We start from the raw sequence: 19,302 nt of genomic DNA on the forward strand, positions 1-19,302 counted from the left end.
CCGGGTGTACGTCAGGTGCACCTTTCTTTTATACGTCACAATCAACGTGAAATGGAGCGCACGTGAATGAGCCACCGACCCGCCTTGCCATCTGACTGCAGCTGCTGCTAACAAAGTTAGCTTACATAATTCAAGGTAAGCTTAACAGCTAAGTGTTAAAGTAATCTTAGTATCTCATTGCATACATGTCCACAGTTATATTAAATATAAGCAGGATGTAATCTGCTGAATTATTTTTTATCCCTGGTGGGAACAAAATGTATCCCCCCCTCAAAGTGATCAATGCTACTTCACCAGTAGACCATATTGTAATTATATATCTAAAATAGTAATGTTTTCAACTAATTAAAGCGCTGTAACATGAACACATAGTGCCATAGAAGGATAAAATCCGAGCAGCAGTTGCTGGTTGTATTTAGCCGCTACAGAGCTCCAGGACGCCGGCTACCAACAGCAGTTGTTTAGCCGCCAATAGGTGACTGTAAGCCGGGTACAGGTACCACCAGATGACGGTCCTTTCAGGGGCCGTGGTAGGGGGTTTAGCCAGAAAAAGTGAGTGTCATGCCACGATGACAGTTAAGTCAAGACAGTTCAGACACCAAAATGACTCGTTAAAGCTACATTGTGTAAGAATTACTCCCATCTAGCGTTGAGATCATATATCGCAATCAACTCTCTCTCGCCACGCAGTATTGCAACTACGGTAGCCTTCACGCTTCAAAAAGCGAAGGTGTATCAGCCGTCATTGTTGGAGTTCATGTGTTCTCTTAATACATCCATGAGTTCATGTCGGAGAGTGGCGCAGAGACCCGAGTGGGCACATGCGCCACCCGACGGAAAGGAGAGAGAAAGAAAATGAGACTGCAGCGGATAATTAACTAGTTGGGATTTGGTGTGTGCCTCCAAAGCAGCTCCAATGTGGGTGAAGAAGAAGACTCCTGTTCCTGAAATTTGGATTTTAATACATGTGGTCCTCCATGTTTCCTTCTTCAAACTTGCCGGGCCGGGAAGCTACAATACCCATTAGCAGCAGCTGTGAGTCGACAACGCGAAAGGCAGAGCAGTATAGCCTGTATGTCCCTTACTGGCTAACGTATTCAACGTATCAAGATGGCACATCATTATGGAGCGTCTACCCCAGTTCATGCAAGCGCAAATGTAAAATTCCAAGCCAATAGGAATACTTGAAATTGATGGTGGTGGTCAATATTCATGAAAAAAGACAAGTTTGTGAAGGGCAATACAGATTTTGATAATGAACAACTACAAACGTTACACACTGGGGCTTTAAGTTTAAGGAAAAGATGGTGGTTTGGATTAAAACGGGGTTTAATTCTTGCATGTTTTGTTGAGTTGTGCATCATCAAAAACATCCACCTCTCTGCTTTTTTTCACAAATTGCACCCTGCATATAAGAGGAGTAACACTGTAAAATAAATGTATCTGATGTTACCGTGTAAACTGTCTGTAACGTTAGCAACTTGTGGTAAAACATGTAACGTCAATTTTGTTATATAACTAGTTCTGCAAATCAAAGTTTACATTTCCTAACTTTAACCCAACGTTAGTGTCAGCAAAATGCAAAACGAGGATTGTTAATGTTGTTAGTTAACGTTAACTAACTATTAGAAACTGCATAATGTAGGTTAGACTTTAGTAACCATAATAGAACAATAACGTTTTACCATAGAAATGTTAACGTTATAGTCTTGCTAAATGCTGGCGCATTTTCCCTTGACATGCTGTTCAATAGCCTTTTTAATTTAACTAAGTTAATGTCACACACAGAACAGTTATTAATGTGTATTATTCTCCCAGTTAAATGAAGTACAGTTCATCGTTATGCTATTGTGCGTTATTGTTTAACTATGAGGGGCTCAAATATGTAGGAGTCATTTTTCTCTTTCAGAAAGTTATTGATAGTGTTGGCATCTCCATCTACACAACACCCCAGAATAGTTACTTTTCTATTGTAATTTAATGTAAATCATTAATGTTTTAGCAGACTTTTTGTATAACTAAGCCAAGGGAATAATGCATTTTTAGATAACTGTGTGTACTACTATTCATTTAGCATGTCTCTATAGCCTACACTATGATACATTTCTCACTATAACAATATGTTTTTCCACCCAGCCACAGTCTGGATCATTGGGGACAGCTGCGTGGAACCAAGAGAGCGACAGAGACCATGGAGACCAACCTTGGTCTGAATAGAGTCTACATCCATTGGTTAAGCAGGGTAGTCTGAGATAGAGAGCCTTTTTTCTTCTTCAACCAGATCCTATGAGGAAGAGCAGAAATCTCCTTCTCCTTCTCCTTCTCCTTAACATAGATACACTTCAGAACAGTTTATTTCCCCAAGCTGTGAGCCTGCTACATATAAAATGTCTCATGGTGTAGGAAAGTTTTTCATGCTGATTGTGTCGGCTCAAAGAACGGATGTCTTCTCTCCTGTAGTCAATCATTGCGACGCGGTCCGTGTTGGTACCAAATCTTGGAGATGCGCGGCTCAGTCAGTCGCCCAGGCTTTGTTTGCCTAATCCATCGCCATCCACACCGTGCTGACCATGCTGTACGCAAGAAGCATTAAACAACCATAATACATACTTCTAAAGTGGTAACACAAGGACACACGCAATACACCTCTGAATACTGACAACAGAATAATAATTTTAAAAAAAAGTTATTTTCTTTTCCAGCAAAAGAAGCTAAACTAAAAATATTTTTCTGGCATCATCATAAGACATTTGTGAACGTAGGATGTGATCTATTCGGTCTCTGTTTTCCACAACTAGATCACTGGCACCAAATACGCCACTCTATACACCAAGTCTTCCTTCTGTAGGCACTGGACATTCAGTTTTCAGTGTGGATACCTTTGTAATCTATCTATAAATTGCAGGAACGTCTGTCTGTCTGTCTGTCTGTGTGTGTGTTATGTGCATATCTCTCAAACTGTTAGTCCGATGGTTTTCAAACTTGACAGGTGTCTTGCTACGGGCACGAGTAAGTGCAGTGCCAAGTTTGACGTTGTTTGTATAAGACATGCAAAAGATATCGTTAAATATATAGGTAAAAGAAGCACACATTGGCTTTTGCCGCTCTAGCCGCTGGCCACTCCCCCTCTGCTCACTGAGTGAGCAGGACCAGAGACAGAGAGCAACGGAGCTTTGGCAGCTAAAATGTGACATACACCTTAGGCCCACAAAAATGTGCGAAGTAGCACTACGTTAATGAGACGTCTCTCTCTCTCTCTCTCTCTCTCTCTCTCTGTGCGTATGCGTGTGTGCGCGTGCACACACACACACACACACACACACATACACACAAACGGCCCGGTTCTGGTGGTTGATGAACGCAGATGTGCTGATTAGCTCTCATAACGGGCCGGATGGGTAGCGCACTGCCATGAGTCCATGACGCTAATGTCTGATTACTCCACATTGTCATTGTGATATTTTGTGATTACATTCTGAATCTGCAGCATTCTCTGTCAGGTAAATATAGTAGTACAATGTCTTCACCTGATCAGATATAGACGTAGCCTACACTGTAAGTCAGTAATAGGCTATACAGTGGAGTTGCATTGTGGTTTGGGGTCCTTCTGTAAGTCATTTTGGGGTACAATTTGGTTTTGAAGAATTCGAAAGGCAGCAATACCACAGGCAAAACAATCGGCCCGTTCCAAACAGGCATACTTTCAACGGGCACTGCACTAGTTACAGTAAAAGACAAACATGTAGTTAAGGCATGTTGGGTCACAATGAATCATATAAATACATGAGCTTGCGCATGAATGTATGCTTCAGTTGAGGACTTGCAGTATTATGTGAGCAAACATGTCTTACATGTCAAATCTTATTCTAGACAGTGTGTATTGTACGCGAGAACACACTTTTTTGTGATATGTACATTTGGAAACAGCATTTGTAAATATACAGTACAGGCCAAAAGTTTGGACACACCTTCACATTCAATGTGTTTCTTTATTTTAATGACTATTTACATTGTAGATTCTCACTGAAGGCATCACAACTATGAATGAACACATATGGAATTATGTACTTAACAAAAAAGTGTGAAATAACTGAAAACATGTTTTATATTTTAGATTCTTCAAAGTAGCCACCCTTTGCTTTTTGATAGCGCTGCAAACCCTTGGTGTTCTCTCAATGAGCTTCATGAGGTAGTCACCTGAAATGGTTTTCACTTCACAGGTGTGCTTTGTCAGGGTTAATTAGTGGAATCTTTTCCCTTATTATTAAGCAGAGGATCGCCCTGCTACTCGCCTCGTCACAGCCGCTCTCGATCCCGTTCTTAAACCTTTCTACCACCGATGTGTTGCCCTTTTGATGTATACCCTCCTGTTTTTACCTCTTATGAGTTTCTCCTAATGTCAGCAATTGATTTTTAATTTTTTAACATAACGTTAACATTACTCTGGGTAATCTTCCGGCTGTGTTGGGCCTTTCAGCAGATTCTACATGCAAAATCCGAAATATAATTATGGTTTGATGTGTGTTTAATTGTACTAACAGACCCTACAAGAAGTCTGCACTAAAGTTCTTTTAGAGTGTATGGTAGCCACAATTATTAAACATACATGTATAAACAACAGACCTGAGGTCAGCTAATAGTGGTTATAAATTACAACCATCATCAAATATTTTCTTTTGAAAAGAAAGCATATGTGCATATGTGAAAGCATGCATGTTGGCATATCTATTTATTTGTAAGTCATTTATTTACTGCAATTGCAGTTTGCACGCTAAACATTTCACATTTTGCAGCCGTGACGTACCGCACACATACAGCTCAGCAGTGTGGTTCTGGATGTAAAAAACCCATTCATTTTCTCTATAAGGATTTTGATTATTATCCATAATGTCTATGCCATCTGAGGTACACGGACCACGACCTAATGAAGGTTTCTGCTCCTGTAGAAGAAACAAGTCCATATGAAATCAACCTGGTTTTAAGAAAAACAGGTATTATTCACCATGGCATGCAGAAGTACTACACTCAGTCCTGAGCGTAACAGCCATGTCTCTGATTGGTGGAGCTCGCTGTCACCATGGAAATGTTTACTGCACCCGCAAATGGCTAGAGTGAGCTTCTACCTCTAAACTCTGTGATCGTTTCTGTACACGCTCTTGTTCCTTTTGACTTTTTGCCATTTTCTAAATGTTGTTTTGAGCCGAATCAAATGTTATGGTCCAACCCGGTCTCACGGCAGTTCGTGTAAATGTCAACATTATTCTTAATCTATTGATACGTGTTCACAAAGACATTTTTCTCGTTTTTTACGTGTAAATATCACGTTATTTTCTCGGGGAAAGGACGCCGGGAGGCGGCCGAAAATGAAGCTCCATAAGCCGGGAGGCGCCCGCCAGGTGGCCCGCTGGGGACGCGCCACAATAACGGGATGGCGGTTGGGTTTAGGAAAAACATTACGGGGAAAGGGCGCCTTAAACGCCGGGAGACGTGCCACAGTAACACGCGGGACAAAACGCCACACGCAGGGACGCCATCCCCGGGAAACAAAGCACCACACGCGGGACGCGATCCCCGCTCGCCCGGGTGAAAGTCCTGTGTTGTTTCATCCACCACCCCGACCAACCTCCCTCCGCAGATTTTCGGCTTTTTATATTACTCCCTACCATTTTCGTGCTGTGGCCACAAAATATGCTTCCCATTGAAATACATTACTTCACATTTTCGAGTTGTCCACCACGTAAAAACCGACAAAAACGTCTCCGTGAACACGTATCAATAGATTAAAATAACGTCACATTTACACGAACTGCCATGAGACCGGGCTGTATGGTCACGATTGATCATGTAGCTGGTTGGCTTGGTTCCACGCTTAAAACTCTTTACATAAGCATATAATTAATCGTCATTCCAGAACCAGAAAGTGGGCGCTCACTGTTGAGCTCTGTAAGAGGAATGTACTGAAGGCAGAGAGAGAATCCTGTTTAAAGAGCAGCAGGATAATAGACTACCATGCAGGTGTGTCACTTGCCAATGTATTTGAGTTTGCAGGGACATGTGATAAGGTAGACAACATTGATGACATCTCTGATGTGTGTGTCACCCTGCTATTACTAATATAGATTGCATTATTACATGCGGAACTCTCCTCTTTGATAAAGCATATAGTTGTGTATAGTTGTGTATATAGTTGTGGAAGTGAGGAGTTGCAGCGTTCGCCTAGACCAGCGTCAGATTCATCTCCTTTAACCATTCAACCCTTATAGAACTGGCTCAGGTTTGCCTTGCACCAACTCTTAATTACGCTGTTATAGTTTTAGACTGCCGGGGGACTTCCTTTGACACACTGAGCTCCTCTCTCCTCTCTCTTTCCATCTGTGTGCATCCATGTCTCAGAAATGCTTGTTACTAACTTAGCTCTGGGGAGCTTATTCCCCAGAGTCCTTATGTTTTTTTTCGGCCAGCAGTTTTCCTTGGATTAGGGTGGCACCTAAATCATGGTTGCAGCTGTCGCCGTGGTCCTGCTCAGCGCCTTGCTCTGCCCTGCTACGTGCTGCTAAACCCTGCTATGTCCTGCTATGCCCTGCAGTGCCCTGCTACACCCTGTAACGCCCTGCTGTGCCCTGCTACACCATGAACTACTACAACTACTATTTCTAGTCATAGCTCCATTATCTTTATTGTGACTATTTTTGCCACTGTTCATCACACCCTCAACCGACACCGTCTGCCTACCAAGAGCCTGGGTCTGTCCGAGGTTTCTCCCTAAAAGGAAGTTTTTCTCACCACCTGAGGTTTCTCCCTGAAAGGAAGTATTTCCTCGCCACTGTCACACTAACTGCTTGCTCTTGGGGGAATTATTGGAATTGTTGGGTCTTTGTAAATTATAGACTGTGGTCTAGACCTACTCTATCTGTGAAGCGTCTTGAGATAACTCTTGTTATGATTTGAGAGTATAAAAAAAATTGAATTGAATTGAATTGGAACACATCCTGCATGGAAAAACTGTGTCATTAAAGTTTTCTGTCAGTCTGACTTGTCCATCAAAATGTGATGTGCAGTGTAGTTTCTTTCTAGCCATGAACATGATCATCAAATCAGCAGAGGTGGAATGTAGATTCCCCATGTCTAGATCTGGTACTCGGCAGCCACCCATAAGAGCTTTTATGGATGACACTGTGACAGCAACTTCAGTTCCAGGGTGCAGATGGTTTCTTCAGGGGCTCCAACGTCTCATCCTGTGGGCAAGGATGAGTTTTAAGCCAGCCAAATCCAGGTCCCTGGTCTTAAAGAAAGGCAAAGTGGCCGACCGGTTCCGCTTTACCTTGGAGTCGGTCACAAATTCCATCTGTAACAGAAAGACCGGTCAAGAGCTTGGGGAGATCTTTGACAGCTCCCTGAAGGACACGACCGCTCTTCAACAAACCAGGAATGACGTGACGAAATGGCTCACTGCAGTCGACAAGTCGGGGCTCCTAGGAAAGAAAACCAGCACATTTACCTTGGTTGAAACTACTCTGCAATTTATTGAGCAGCTTCGTTAATTTAGAAAGCAACACAAATCAACCGTTATGAATTCTAAAGCTTACCTATTGTTTTTCTTTTCTTTCCTTGTCAGCTTTGTAGAGGTTGTACATTATCTGTTGATGGTGGTATTGATGCCTTTTGAGAGCAGGGTTACCGGAGCCTCATCTGGCTGATCCTAGGATTTTTTAAATTGGGAGCCCAGAGGGGATCAAGAACTAGTCAAGAGTGTCCCATGACAACTCAACACTTCAACTCAAAATCATTTCAAAACCAATGATACAGAATTGACTGTGGGTTTAGTACGGCATACAATACTCATCACTGCCTGTCCGTTCGCTGGACCTCAGAATCAGTCTTGAAGCCAGACAGCTTCACTCCAGAACTCTCTGCTGCACATTTAACCTTGAATATTTACTTTATACATTAAAAACACCACGTTGCACGTTTAGTCTGTGTTTTGGGTCAGACAACTGCAACGTAAAATATATATTTTAAACTGCAACTGTGTAGTAGTTGTAAAGTAATGCCATTTGCTTATGGCTAGGTAAAGCAGCCTTTATGTTAGGATTAAGGAGAGTAGAACGCAGCTATACTGGTAAAATAATAATATTGTAGTAGATTATGTCAGTCCGACAGTATCGGGACACTTTCTTATCACGATATCTTGAGATTCGATATATTGTTACATCCCTAGTATGTACACCAGTTCAGTAACTCCTATGCAGCATGCACACAGGGCAACGTTAAAACTAATAGCTTGTATTATTTGCTTAATATTACTTAAAAAAAATTTTTCATCTACTTTATTTACATGTATGATAGTTTCTATAGTCAATCATATTATACATAATTGTACAACAGTATTGCAACGTGCTTTACAAAGTAATATATCACATAAAGATGTTTTTGGGGATTCATAATTTGAAAGGTAGAAAAACATTTTGCAAAAAATGGGTTTTTTTTGGTACGGAGTGTTTGAATCACTGTCATTTTCTCACGCTTGATGAAACAGTAATTCCAATCAACTATAATGCAGTAATATATCCGATGGGAGATGCTCCTATGGAAACCTTTCCTATCGTCTTTGTTCACCAACAGCAGATGTCATGTCACTACTGCATCCCTACCCTGTCTTCCTTTCTCCGTTTCAGCTAACAGTCAGATAACGTCCAGACTGTATGTTCAGCCTACACACAAAAAGAGCTGGGTGCCTGTAAACACAATTATGCTATGAGCTGATTATGCTGGGTCTTAATTCTGGGATGTTTAGGGTACTGTACGTTAAATATTTAGGTAACATTGCTTGCAGCGCATTCAAAAGGAGTTGTTTTTGCATCCAACCATTTCGAAAAATTCTTCCAGGTACGGCCAGGGATGTAGAAGGGTTGGCTGGTCTCCCTGGCTACCAACCTCCTCGCTGGTGCTTGGTTGGGACATTTTGCTTGAGTTCTCTTGAGTCTCTGCCACGGACATCTTCGTACTAGGCTACATACAGAGAATTTCTAATAAGGTGGATGTGGCTCTGCTACATATGTCTGCTATTTCCTTGCTGGAGTGTGACGTGATTTGTGTCATGTGCAGGTGCGATGGATCACGTACAATACATTTACTCACGTTACTGTATTGAGTAGTTTTGTTGTGTATTTTGTATTTTTCAAGTAGTTTTTAAAATAGTATCATCATGCAATGCCAGATATGCCCGCCAAACATGACTGAACTGGCAGCATTCAATAACTCCACATCTATTCTGCGGAAGCATTTTTTGTTAAGTATTTGTGCATTGGTACTTCAAACAAAGTTTTCATGACTAATAGCAAATTGCCAATTAACAAAACAACATGTTTCGTGGCATTGCTTATGGGATGGTCTGAACTAAAATTGCACATTATACCTTTCTAAGGGTCTTAAATGTCATGTGTGACATGTGATAATGTAATGCAAAAGGATGGTGTACGGACGTGCCGACGTGTAAGGTGAGCGTATTGTGTCACTTCCGGTGTTCCCGTGTTACAAACGCTAGTTTGCTGCTCCGGCAAAAACTTATTGAACTCTGCTTCACTGTTTAAATTAGCGGCTATTTGCCTGGATTGCATTTGAATTACAATTGTTTTACTCAAGCACTTATACTTAGCCTCACTTACAGTGACTGACTCGCTGAATTTACAATTGTTAAAACACTGTTAGCTACTTTAGCTTAGCCATTAGCAATGGCTAATTCCTCTCCCTCTCCTGCTCTTTCTTGCTCTGTGTGTCAAATGTTTAGCTATTCCTCTGCCTCCTTTAGTGATAACGATACATGTAATAAATGTAGTATATTCGCTGTTTTGGAGGCAAGGCTTAGAATAATTTAGTCACGGCTCCGCACCATGGAATCAGAATCGTATGCTTCCGTAGCTCAGCACCATGTAGTTAATGCGGGCCAACATACTGTAGCTTCTGTAGCTTCTGCTAGCTGTCCCCGGCAGACCCCGAGCAGCCGGGCGAGTGGGTGACTGTCCGAGGGAAGCGTAGCGTTAGATCTAGACCAGGGAGTGCACATGATGACGGTCGCTCTAAACCGGAGCGTCTTCGCCTCTCTAACAATTTCTCCCTACTCAGCGATACACCCGCTGAGAAGCCAGTTCTGGTTATTGGGAGCTTTATACTGCGATATGTGTCATATGTGTCCCCGGGGCTGGAGCGGGCGATATAGAAACCCATCTACAGTGCCTTGCGAAAGTATTCGGCACCCTTGAACTTTTCGACCTTTTGCCACATTTCAGGCTTCAAACATAAAGATATAAAACTGTAATTTTTTGTGAAGAATCAACAACAAGTGGGACACAATCATGAAGTGGAACGAAATTTATTGGATATTTCAAACTGTTTTAACAAATAAAAAACTGAAAAATTGGACGTGCAAAATTATTCAGCCCCTTTACTTTCAGTGCAGCAAACTCTCTCCAGAAGTTCAGTGAGGATCTCTGAATGATCCAAGGTTGACCTAAATGACTAATTATGATAAATAGAATCCACCTGTGTGTAATCAAGTCTCCGTATAAATGCACCTGCTCTGTGATAGTCTCAGAGGTCCGTTTAAAGCGCAGAAAGCATCATGAAGAACAAGGAACACACCAGGCTGGTCCGCGATACTGTTGTGGAGAAGTTTAAAGCCGGATTTTGATACAAAAATATTTCCCAAGCTTTAAACATCCCAAGGAGCACTGTGCAAGCGATAATATTGAAATGGAAGGAGTATCAGACCACTGCAAATCTACGAAGACCCGGCCGTCCCTCTAAACTTTCAGCTCGTACAAGGAGTAGACTGATCAGAGATGCAGCCAAGAGGCCCATGATCACTCTGGATGAACTGCAGAGATCTACAGCTGAGGCGGGAGACTCTGTCCATAGGACAACAATCAGTCGTATACTGCACAAATCTGGCCTTTATGGAAGAGTGGCAAGAAGAAAGCCATTTCTTAAAGATATCCATAAAAAGTATCGTTTAAAGTTTGCCACAAGCCACCTGGGAGACACACCAAACATGTGGAAGAAGGTGCTCTGGTCAGATGAAACCAAAATCGAACTTTTTGGCAACAATGCAAAACGTTATGTTTGGCGTAAAAGCAACACAGCTCATCACCCTGAACACACCATCCCCACTGTCAAACATGGTGGTGGCAGCATCATGGTTTGGGCCTGCTTTTCTTCAGCAGGGACAGGGAAGATGGTTAAAATTGATGGGAAGATGGATGGCGCCAAATACAGGACCATTCTGGAAGAAAACCTGATGGAGTCTGCAAAAGACCTGAGAATGGGATGGAGATTTGTCTTCCAACAAGACAATGATCCAGAACATAAAGCAAAATCTACAATTAAATGGTTCACAAATAAACATATCCAGGTGTTAGAATGGCCAAGTCAAAATCCAGACCTGAATCCAATCGAGAATCTGTGGAAAGAACTGAAAACTGCTGTTCACAAACGCTCTCCATCCAACCTCACTGAGCTCGAGCTGTTTTGCAAGGAGGAATGGGCAAAAATGTCAGTCTCTTGATGTGCAAAACTGATAGAGACATACCCCAAGCGACTTACAGCTGTAATCGCAGCAAAAGGTGGCGCTACAAAGTATTAACTTAAGGGGGCTGAATAATTTTGCACGCCCAATTTTTCAGTTTTTTATTTGTTAAAAAAGTTTGAAATATCCAATAAATTTCGTTCCACTTCATGATTGTGTCCCACTTGTTGTTGATGCTTCACAAAGAATTACAGTTTTATATCTCTGTTTGAAGCCTGAAATGTGGCAAAAGGTCAAAGTTCAAGGGGGCCGAATACTTTCGCAAGGCACTGTAAAGCTGCTCGTGGACGTTGACAATGACAGCCTTAGTACTGCTTTCAACTCATTACTGGATTCAATCGGTTTCAGTCAGAGTGTGCACAAGGCGACACACTGTTTTAACCACACCCTCGACCTTGTGCTGGCATATGGTATTGAAATTGAGGATTTAATAATATTTTCGCAGAATTCGGTATTATCAGATCATTCTTTAATCACTTTCGAATTCTTACTACCTGATTATATTAAATTAGATAAAAGCTCCTACACCAGATGCTTATTTGACAGTGCTATTGCTAAATTTAAAGAAGATATTCCTACAGCATTCGACTCTATGTCATGCCTTAACATAACAGAGGACCTGTATGTTAACCTCAGTCCCTCTCAAATTGATGCATTTGTAGACGGTGTTACGACATGCCTATGGACGACCTTAGACTCCGTTGCTCCCCTGAAAAAGAAGATGATGAAGCAAAGGAAACTAGCACCTTGGAAACTCTCAAACTCGCAAATTAAAACAAATCTCGCGAAACCTCGAATGTAAGTGGCGTTCCACCAAGGTGGAAGAATCTCGTTTGGATTGGCAAGAAAGTCTTAAAACCTATAGGAAGGCCCTAAGAAAGGCCAGATCAGACTATTACTCATCACTAATAGAAGAAAACAAGAACAACCCAAGGTTTCTTTTCAGCACTGTCGCCAGGCTGACAGATAGCCACAGCTCTACTGAGCCATCTATTCCTCTAGCTCTGAGTAGTGATGACTTCATGAGCTTCTTCAATGATAAAATTACAACAATTAGAGATAAAATTCATCACCTTTTACACTCAACTTCTAACGGTTCACCTTTAAACACAGAGTCATTAGAAATAAAGACTAGTCTCGACATATACTTAGACTGCTTTTATCCTATAGACCTTCAACAATTAATGTTAAAGATATCCTCAGCTAAGCCATCTACCTGTCTCTTGGACCCCATCCCAACGAGACTACTCAAAGAAGCATTACCTGTGGTTAACACCTCATTACTAGATATGATCAATATGTCTCTATTAACAGGTTATGTACCACAGTCATTTAAAGTAGCTGTGATAAAACCTCTTCTGAAAAAAACCCACCCTGGATCCTGAGGTCTTAGCAAACTATAGACCTATATCTAACCTTCCCTTTCTATCCAAGATCCTTGAGAAGGTGGTTGCTAATCAGTTATGTGATTTTCTACATAGCAATAGTTTATTTGATGACTTTCAATCAGGATTTAAAAGAATCATAGCGCAGAGACGGCACTGGTGAAAATTACTAACGACCTTTTAACTGCTGCAGACAAAGGTCTTGTCTCCATTCTTGTTTTACTAGATCGTAGTGCTGCATTTGACACTATTGACCATTCAATCCTGTTACAGAGATTGGAACACTTGGTTGGCATTAAAGGAATTGCTCTGAGTTGGTTTAGGTCCTATTTCTCTGATCGATCTCAATTTGTGAATGTTAATGATAAATCCTCCAAGTACGCTAAAGTTAGCCATGGGGTTCCTCAAGGCTCAGTGCTTGGACCAATTCTATTCTCCTTATATATGCTTCCTCTAGGCAATATTATTAGAAAACACTCAATTAACTTTCACTGTTATGCGGATGACACCCAATTATACTTGTCAATCAAACCAGACGAAACCAGTCAGCTAGCTAAATTTCAAGCGTGCATTAAGGATATAAAATCCTGGATCACCTATAATTTTCTGATGTTAAACCCTAACAAAACTGAAGTTATTGTGCTGGGCCCTAAACACCTCCGAACTTCATTATCTAAAGATATAGCTACTCTGGATGGTGTTGCCCTAGCCTCCAGCACCACTGTTAGAAATTTAGGAGTTATCTTTGATCAGGATATATCCTTTAATGCCAATCTAAAACAAACCTCAAGAACAGCCTTTTTTCATCTTCGTAACATTGCCAAAATTAGGAATATCCTGTCTCAAAACGACGCTGAAAAACTAGTCCATGCATTTGTTACTTCCAGGCTGGACTATTGCAATTCCCTACTGTCAGGTTGCTCAAATAAGTCTCTTAAGACTCTCCAGCTGATCCAGAATGCTGCAGCACGTGTTCTCACAAGAACTAAGAAAAGAGATCATATTTCTCCTGTATTAGCTTCTCTGCATTGGCTTCCTGTTGAATCCAGGATTGAATTTAAAGTCCTTCTCTTGACCTACAAAGCTCTAAATGGTCTAGCACCATCATATCTAGAAGAGCTCCTAATACCCTATTGTCCCACTAGAGCACTGCGCTCCCAGAATGCAGAGTTACGGGTGGTACCTAGAGTCTCTAAAAGTAGAATGGGAGCTAGAGCCTTCAGTTATCAGGCTCCTCTCCTATGGAACCAGCTCCTGATCTGGGTTCGGGGGGCAGAAACTGTCACCTCATTCAAGAATGAACTTAAAACTCTCCTATTTGATAAAGCTTATAGTTAGGGAGTGAGGAGTTGCAGTGTTCACCTAACTGGCCCACCTGCTTCTCTTCATAATTGTTTGATTAATAATACATAACAAAGTAGAGGGAGGCAGGCCAGCCAAGCCAGATCCGGCAGGGGGAGAGTTCTAAGCCCGAAAAAGCTACCTCTCCTTATGACCTGTCTCTCTTAGTTACCTGTTATAGTTACGCTGTTATAGTTCTAGACTGCCGGGGGACTTCCTTCCTTTGACACACTGAGCTGCTCTCTCCTCTCCCTTTCTATTACTGTTACTATTACTATTACTATTTGTGTGCAGCCCGTCCCAGAAATTACTAAGTTACTAAAGTTACTAATCCTAGCTTCTGGGAGTTTTACTCCCCGGAGTCCTTATGCTTTTTCCCCCAGCGTATTTCCTTGGAGAACGTTGGCACCAAGATCCTGGTCGCAGCTGTCGCCGTGGTCCTGCTGCACTCCCTGCTGAACTCAGTGATGCCCTGCAATGTCATGCTGCGTCCTGCTGAACCCTGCAGCTTCCCGCTACATCCAGTCACTGTTCCATTATTAATGTGACTACTATCTCCACTGTTCATCACACCCCCAACCGGCTCGTCAGACACCGCCTACCAAGAGCCTGGGTCTGTCCGAGGTTTCTTCCCAAGAGGGAGTTTTTCCTCGCCACTGTCGCACTGCTTGCTCTTGAGGGAATTACTGGAACTGTTGGAATTGTTGGGGCTTTGTAAATTATAGAGTGTGGTCTAGACCTACTCAATCTGTAAAGTGTCTCGAGATAACTTATGTTATGATTTGATACTATAAATAAAATTGAATTGAAAATTGAATTGAATTGAATTGTTATGTTGTTATTACATGTGTATACATTTGTATAGATGTTTATACATTTGTATAGATTTTTCTTTAATTAAAAAGAAAATAGTTTGGGATTTATGACCCCTTGTACTATTTTCACTATGGGAGAGATCCCCACCGCCCCGTTTTATTTATTTTTTATGTAACTAAGTAACTTTTACTTAAAGTATATTTTAAATGAACTACGTATTACTTTTACTTGAGTAATTTTTTCAGATAGGTCATTTCACCTTACTTGAGTACTATTTCATCAAAGTATTGGTACTTTTACTTGAGTACAATATTTTAGTACTATTACCACCTCTGAAAGTGGAACGCGAGTCAGGTGAAGGGTGTTGTCGGAGTTCGTTGTTCAGAAATTATAGGCTTGTGTTATCGAAACGATTTTCAGTGCCATGGCTTAATATTTAGAAGATTTGGACAATGTGAATTAGGTCATAACATTTGATGGTCGCCCGTATTCATTTGAGCCAGAGTGTACAGATGAAGAGCGGAAGGAACAGAGAGAGAGAGAGAGAGAGAGAGAGAGAGAGAGAGAGAGAGAGAGAGGCAGCAGACATTTGTATACATCCATATCCCACGAGTGACTCTTATAACTTTACTTATGACTATACTGAAGAGCTGTCTGTTGAACATGTTTATAGTAATATAATGAAATATAAATTTCTAGCAGGACATCTGTTTGTCCTCAATTCAAAAGTTCTGAATTCAATATCCCTACTGATGCCATAATAATAATAATAATAATAATAATAATAATAATAATAATAGCACAACTTAGTTTCTTCCTATTTATTTCCTATCTTATACAATCCTGTAAATAATAATCATAATAATAATAATAATAATAATAATAATAGCACTACTTAGTTTCTTCCTATTTATTTCCTATTGTAAATAATAATAATAATAGCACAACTTAGTTTCTTTCTATTTATTACTTTTTATTTATCTTATAAAATCTTGTAAAATAGCTATATACAAACACTGTTTCTAGAAGAGAATAAGAAAATGCTTCACAAGAAAAATGAAGCTGTTGGCTACTCGGTTCAGTTTGACAGTTTGTTTGAAAAATGTCAAGCTAGTAAATCTGCCTTATCAGGCCTTGGAACAGGGGCGATGTTGTGACGTTTTGTGAGAGGGAAAGGACGCTGGTCCTCTCTCCTCTTCAGGACACCCTTCATAAGGTGCAACCCATTGTTGACTTAGTTTTGAAAATGAAAATCTGTACCAGTATTCTCCTATTTGAACAAAAAAAATGTATTAGTGAGTTGTTATAGGGCAGAATACTTTCCGAGCTAGTGAATTCATCATGTTCTCGCTCCCATCTCGTAAAATACGGACGCTTGGTCAAGTGCCTTTGTCGTTGTTATTGATACTAGAAGTCTCCTTTTGCATCATATAACGCACTTTAACTAAACGTGCTTGGTCGGGACTATTGGTGCCCCTTTTGACGCAGTTATGTTAAGGAAAAGGTCGTGGGTGGGCTTACGTTACCGTGACACAAGGGAATGACAGGACGGTTGGGTTTAGGAAACGGTCATGGGTGGGCTTACGCTTCCGTGACACGTGGGAATAATGGGACGATTAAAGAAGAAAGGAAACGTGACAAGTGGGACACGAACCCCGCTCTATCGGGTGAAAGTCCTGTGTTTGAACCATCCGCAACCCCAACCAACCTCCCTACACGGAATTTCGGCCTTACATACTACTCGCTAAACCCCGTGTAGCTGCCTGCTCTCCCCGGAACGTTATACGAACACGCTTAAGGTCGCCTTTTTCGTCGCTTCAGACGCTGACAGCCACTGTCCAAACGTCTATATTTTACAAATTCGGAGTGAGAATGGGTTGGTAAACAATAACAACATAAGATAACTATTTTAACTGTGCTGGATCAGTCACTAGACATGACCAGTAATTATCACATCTTTATCTTCCTTAATTGTTGCTTGTGGTCTGCCAACGTTAGCGTTATGATCTATGATTGCCAGCTGGGTACGGGCCCTCATGGAGTCATATCTGAAGTGAAGCATCTTCTCAGCATGGGAGAATAGTACACCTCCAGAGATCCTGTGCTAGAAACACAGTTGGTGTTACACCCACAGCTGTCAAATTACGTAATAAATTGGCCCTAGCCATTTTGGTGCCCGAGGCGAGATTAGGATTCAGGCACATCTGGCATAACTACAGAGTTCAATCTTCTTTCCAGATGTCGTTTCTTAAGTGAGTCGCTCCATGATGTTTTCATGTTGGTCTTGGTATTCATACTGAGTGACAGCTATAAGGTAGGTCGACTGAAAAGCATAAAACTGCACTGGCTTTGGAATTTTTAAATTGGGTAGTTGAGCCCAGTCTGCTGTGTATATGTTTGTTTTCAGTCATCCCTCTTCAGTCAGGACATGATGCCCAACTATCCAAGTGTCCATTTAGGCAAGTCCACAACATTTTTATTTGGCTGGATTTTGATGTAACTTGTCTGTCTACTATTGCACAGCCACCAATGCTGCATCTTTTAAAAAGTTCCATGAGCTTTGATTCATTGACAAGCCACTTATTTTCAGCCCATCCTCCTGGAGAATCTCCATGGAAGCTTCCTGAGCCAGAGTCACAAACAGATTGTGGGCTGGAAGGCAAGGTGGTGCTGAGTGGTCCAAAACTGACATCTAAGAGATCCAAAATATCCATCTCCCTGAAGCTCATGCTCAGGTCGACCACCTCATGTTCTGCAGCATTGTCCTGTTGAGTCTGAAGAGACAGGAAAGTTATAGAATATTTAACAATAACAGCAATGATGTCCTAATAATGTATTTTGAACCTAACATCAATACTAGTATAATGCAGCCATTCAACTCACGTGTGTAACATCTTCACTGGCAGTATGCGGGAAAGCCAAAGATGTGTTTGATACGGTGGCTGTACAGTCCTTGTACACAAAAAAATATCCACACTAAATGTCAATCTAGAAATGTAGGAAGGGGACCGTTACGGGAGAAATTGTTCATAAAAGGCACTGCTAAACTTACCACTGATTGTTCCCAAGGAGGCAGTGCAAGGTATGACCCAGATAATGACACCTGGGTGCATCTTGCAGCCTAATGTGGACTTGTAAGAAGAAGTCTAACACAAGAAGAGAGCCTAGGCCCAGATGATTCATTTTTTTTATCAAGGTTTATTTTTCCATTTTCAGTTATGAACAACACAGTTCATGCAGCAATCAATGGTTGCGTAGATTTGAACAAAATCCCCCAGGTAGCAGGCAGTTAAGAGTAATATGAATTACCAAAGGTTACACACATCAACAAGAAAAAGATAAAGAATAAGAATAGAAAAAATAAATAAAAAAGAATATATATATATATATATATATATCACGTATGAAGATAGTGGATAGGAAAAAAAGAGAAAAAAGAGTAAAATGCAGCAAGAATGCAAATGCAAGAAAAGGAGGATGTAGGAAGGTCAGCTGAAGTCAGATTGTATGTTGATCCCTTATAGTTAGTAACCGAGCATCCAACCCATCTATAAAGTCTAAAAAGGGCCTCCAAGTAGAGTACATTTTTGATGTAGATCCTCTCATGGTGTAACGGATCTTTTCTACTCTCAGTGACTGCAAAACCTCCTGAACCCAGTGCGCAAAGGCAGGAGGGGAAGCCTCCTTCCACTTGAACAGTATTAGTCTTCTGGCTGATCCAGATGATTCTTTATCCGCTATGTTGAGTCTTGGTAGTAGTGGATTGTGGGACTATAGCAAATTCAGTTGCTTGGAAAAAAAAATCACCAGCATCACTTCCCTAAAAACATTCCTATATTACAGGTCAAACAAAGGCTTGCTTTCATACAGGTCCTAATGTTGGCAAACAGGTAAGCATACTACTATTTCAGCCATTTAGGATGGATGTGTGGTGTAAATATTACACAGTCATGAAGCTAAAGTTTGGCAGTGTTGAAGAGATGTATTCAATGAATCTTTCAATGTGTACATTGTTAGAACATGCCATGTATAGTGGCTCATTGAATAACTACAACATATCCCTTCATTGTAGGTATCTCTATGATATATTTGTATGTATAGGATATGCAAAAGTAGGCATAAAAATTGTGTTATAGGTCTTATAATACCTAGCCTAAGCATAAAATTATTGTTTTACAC

This window comes from Perca fluviatilis, chromosome 1 (genome assembly GCF_010015445.1).
Source record: "Perca fluviatilis chromosome 1, GENO_Pfluv_1.0, whole genome shotgun sequence".
Taxonomy (NCBI): Eukaryota; Metazoa; Chordata; class Actinopteri; order Perciformes; family Percidae; genus Perca; species Perca fluviatilis.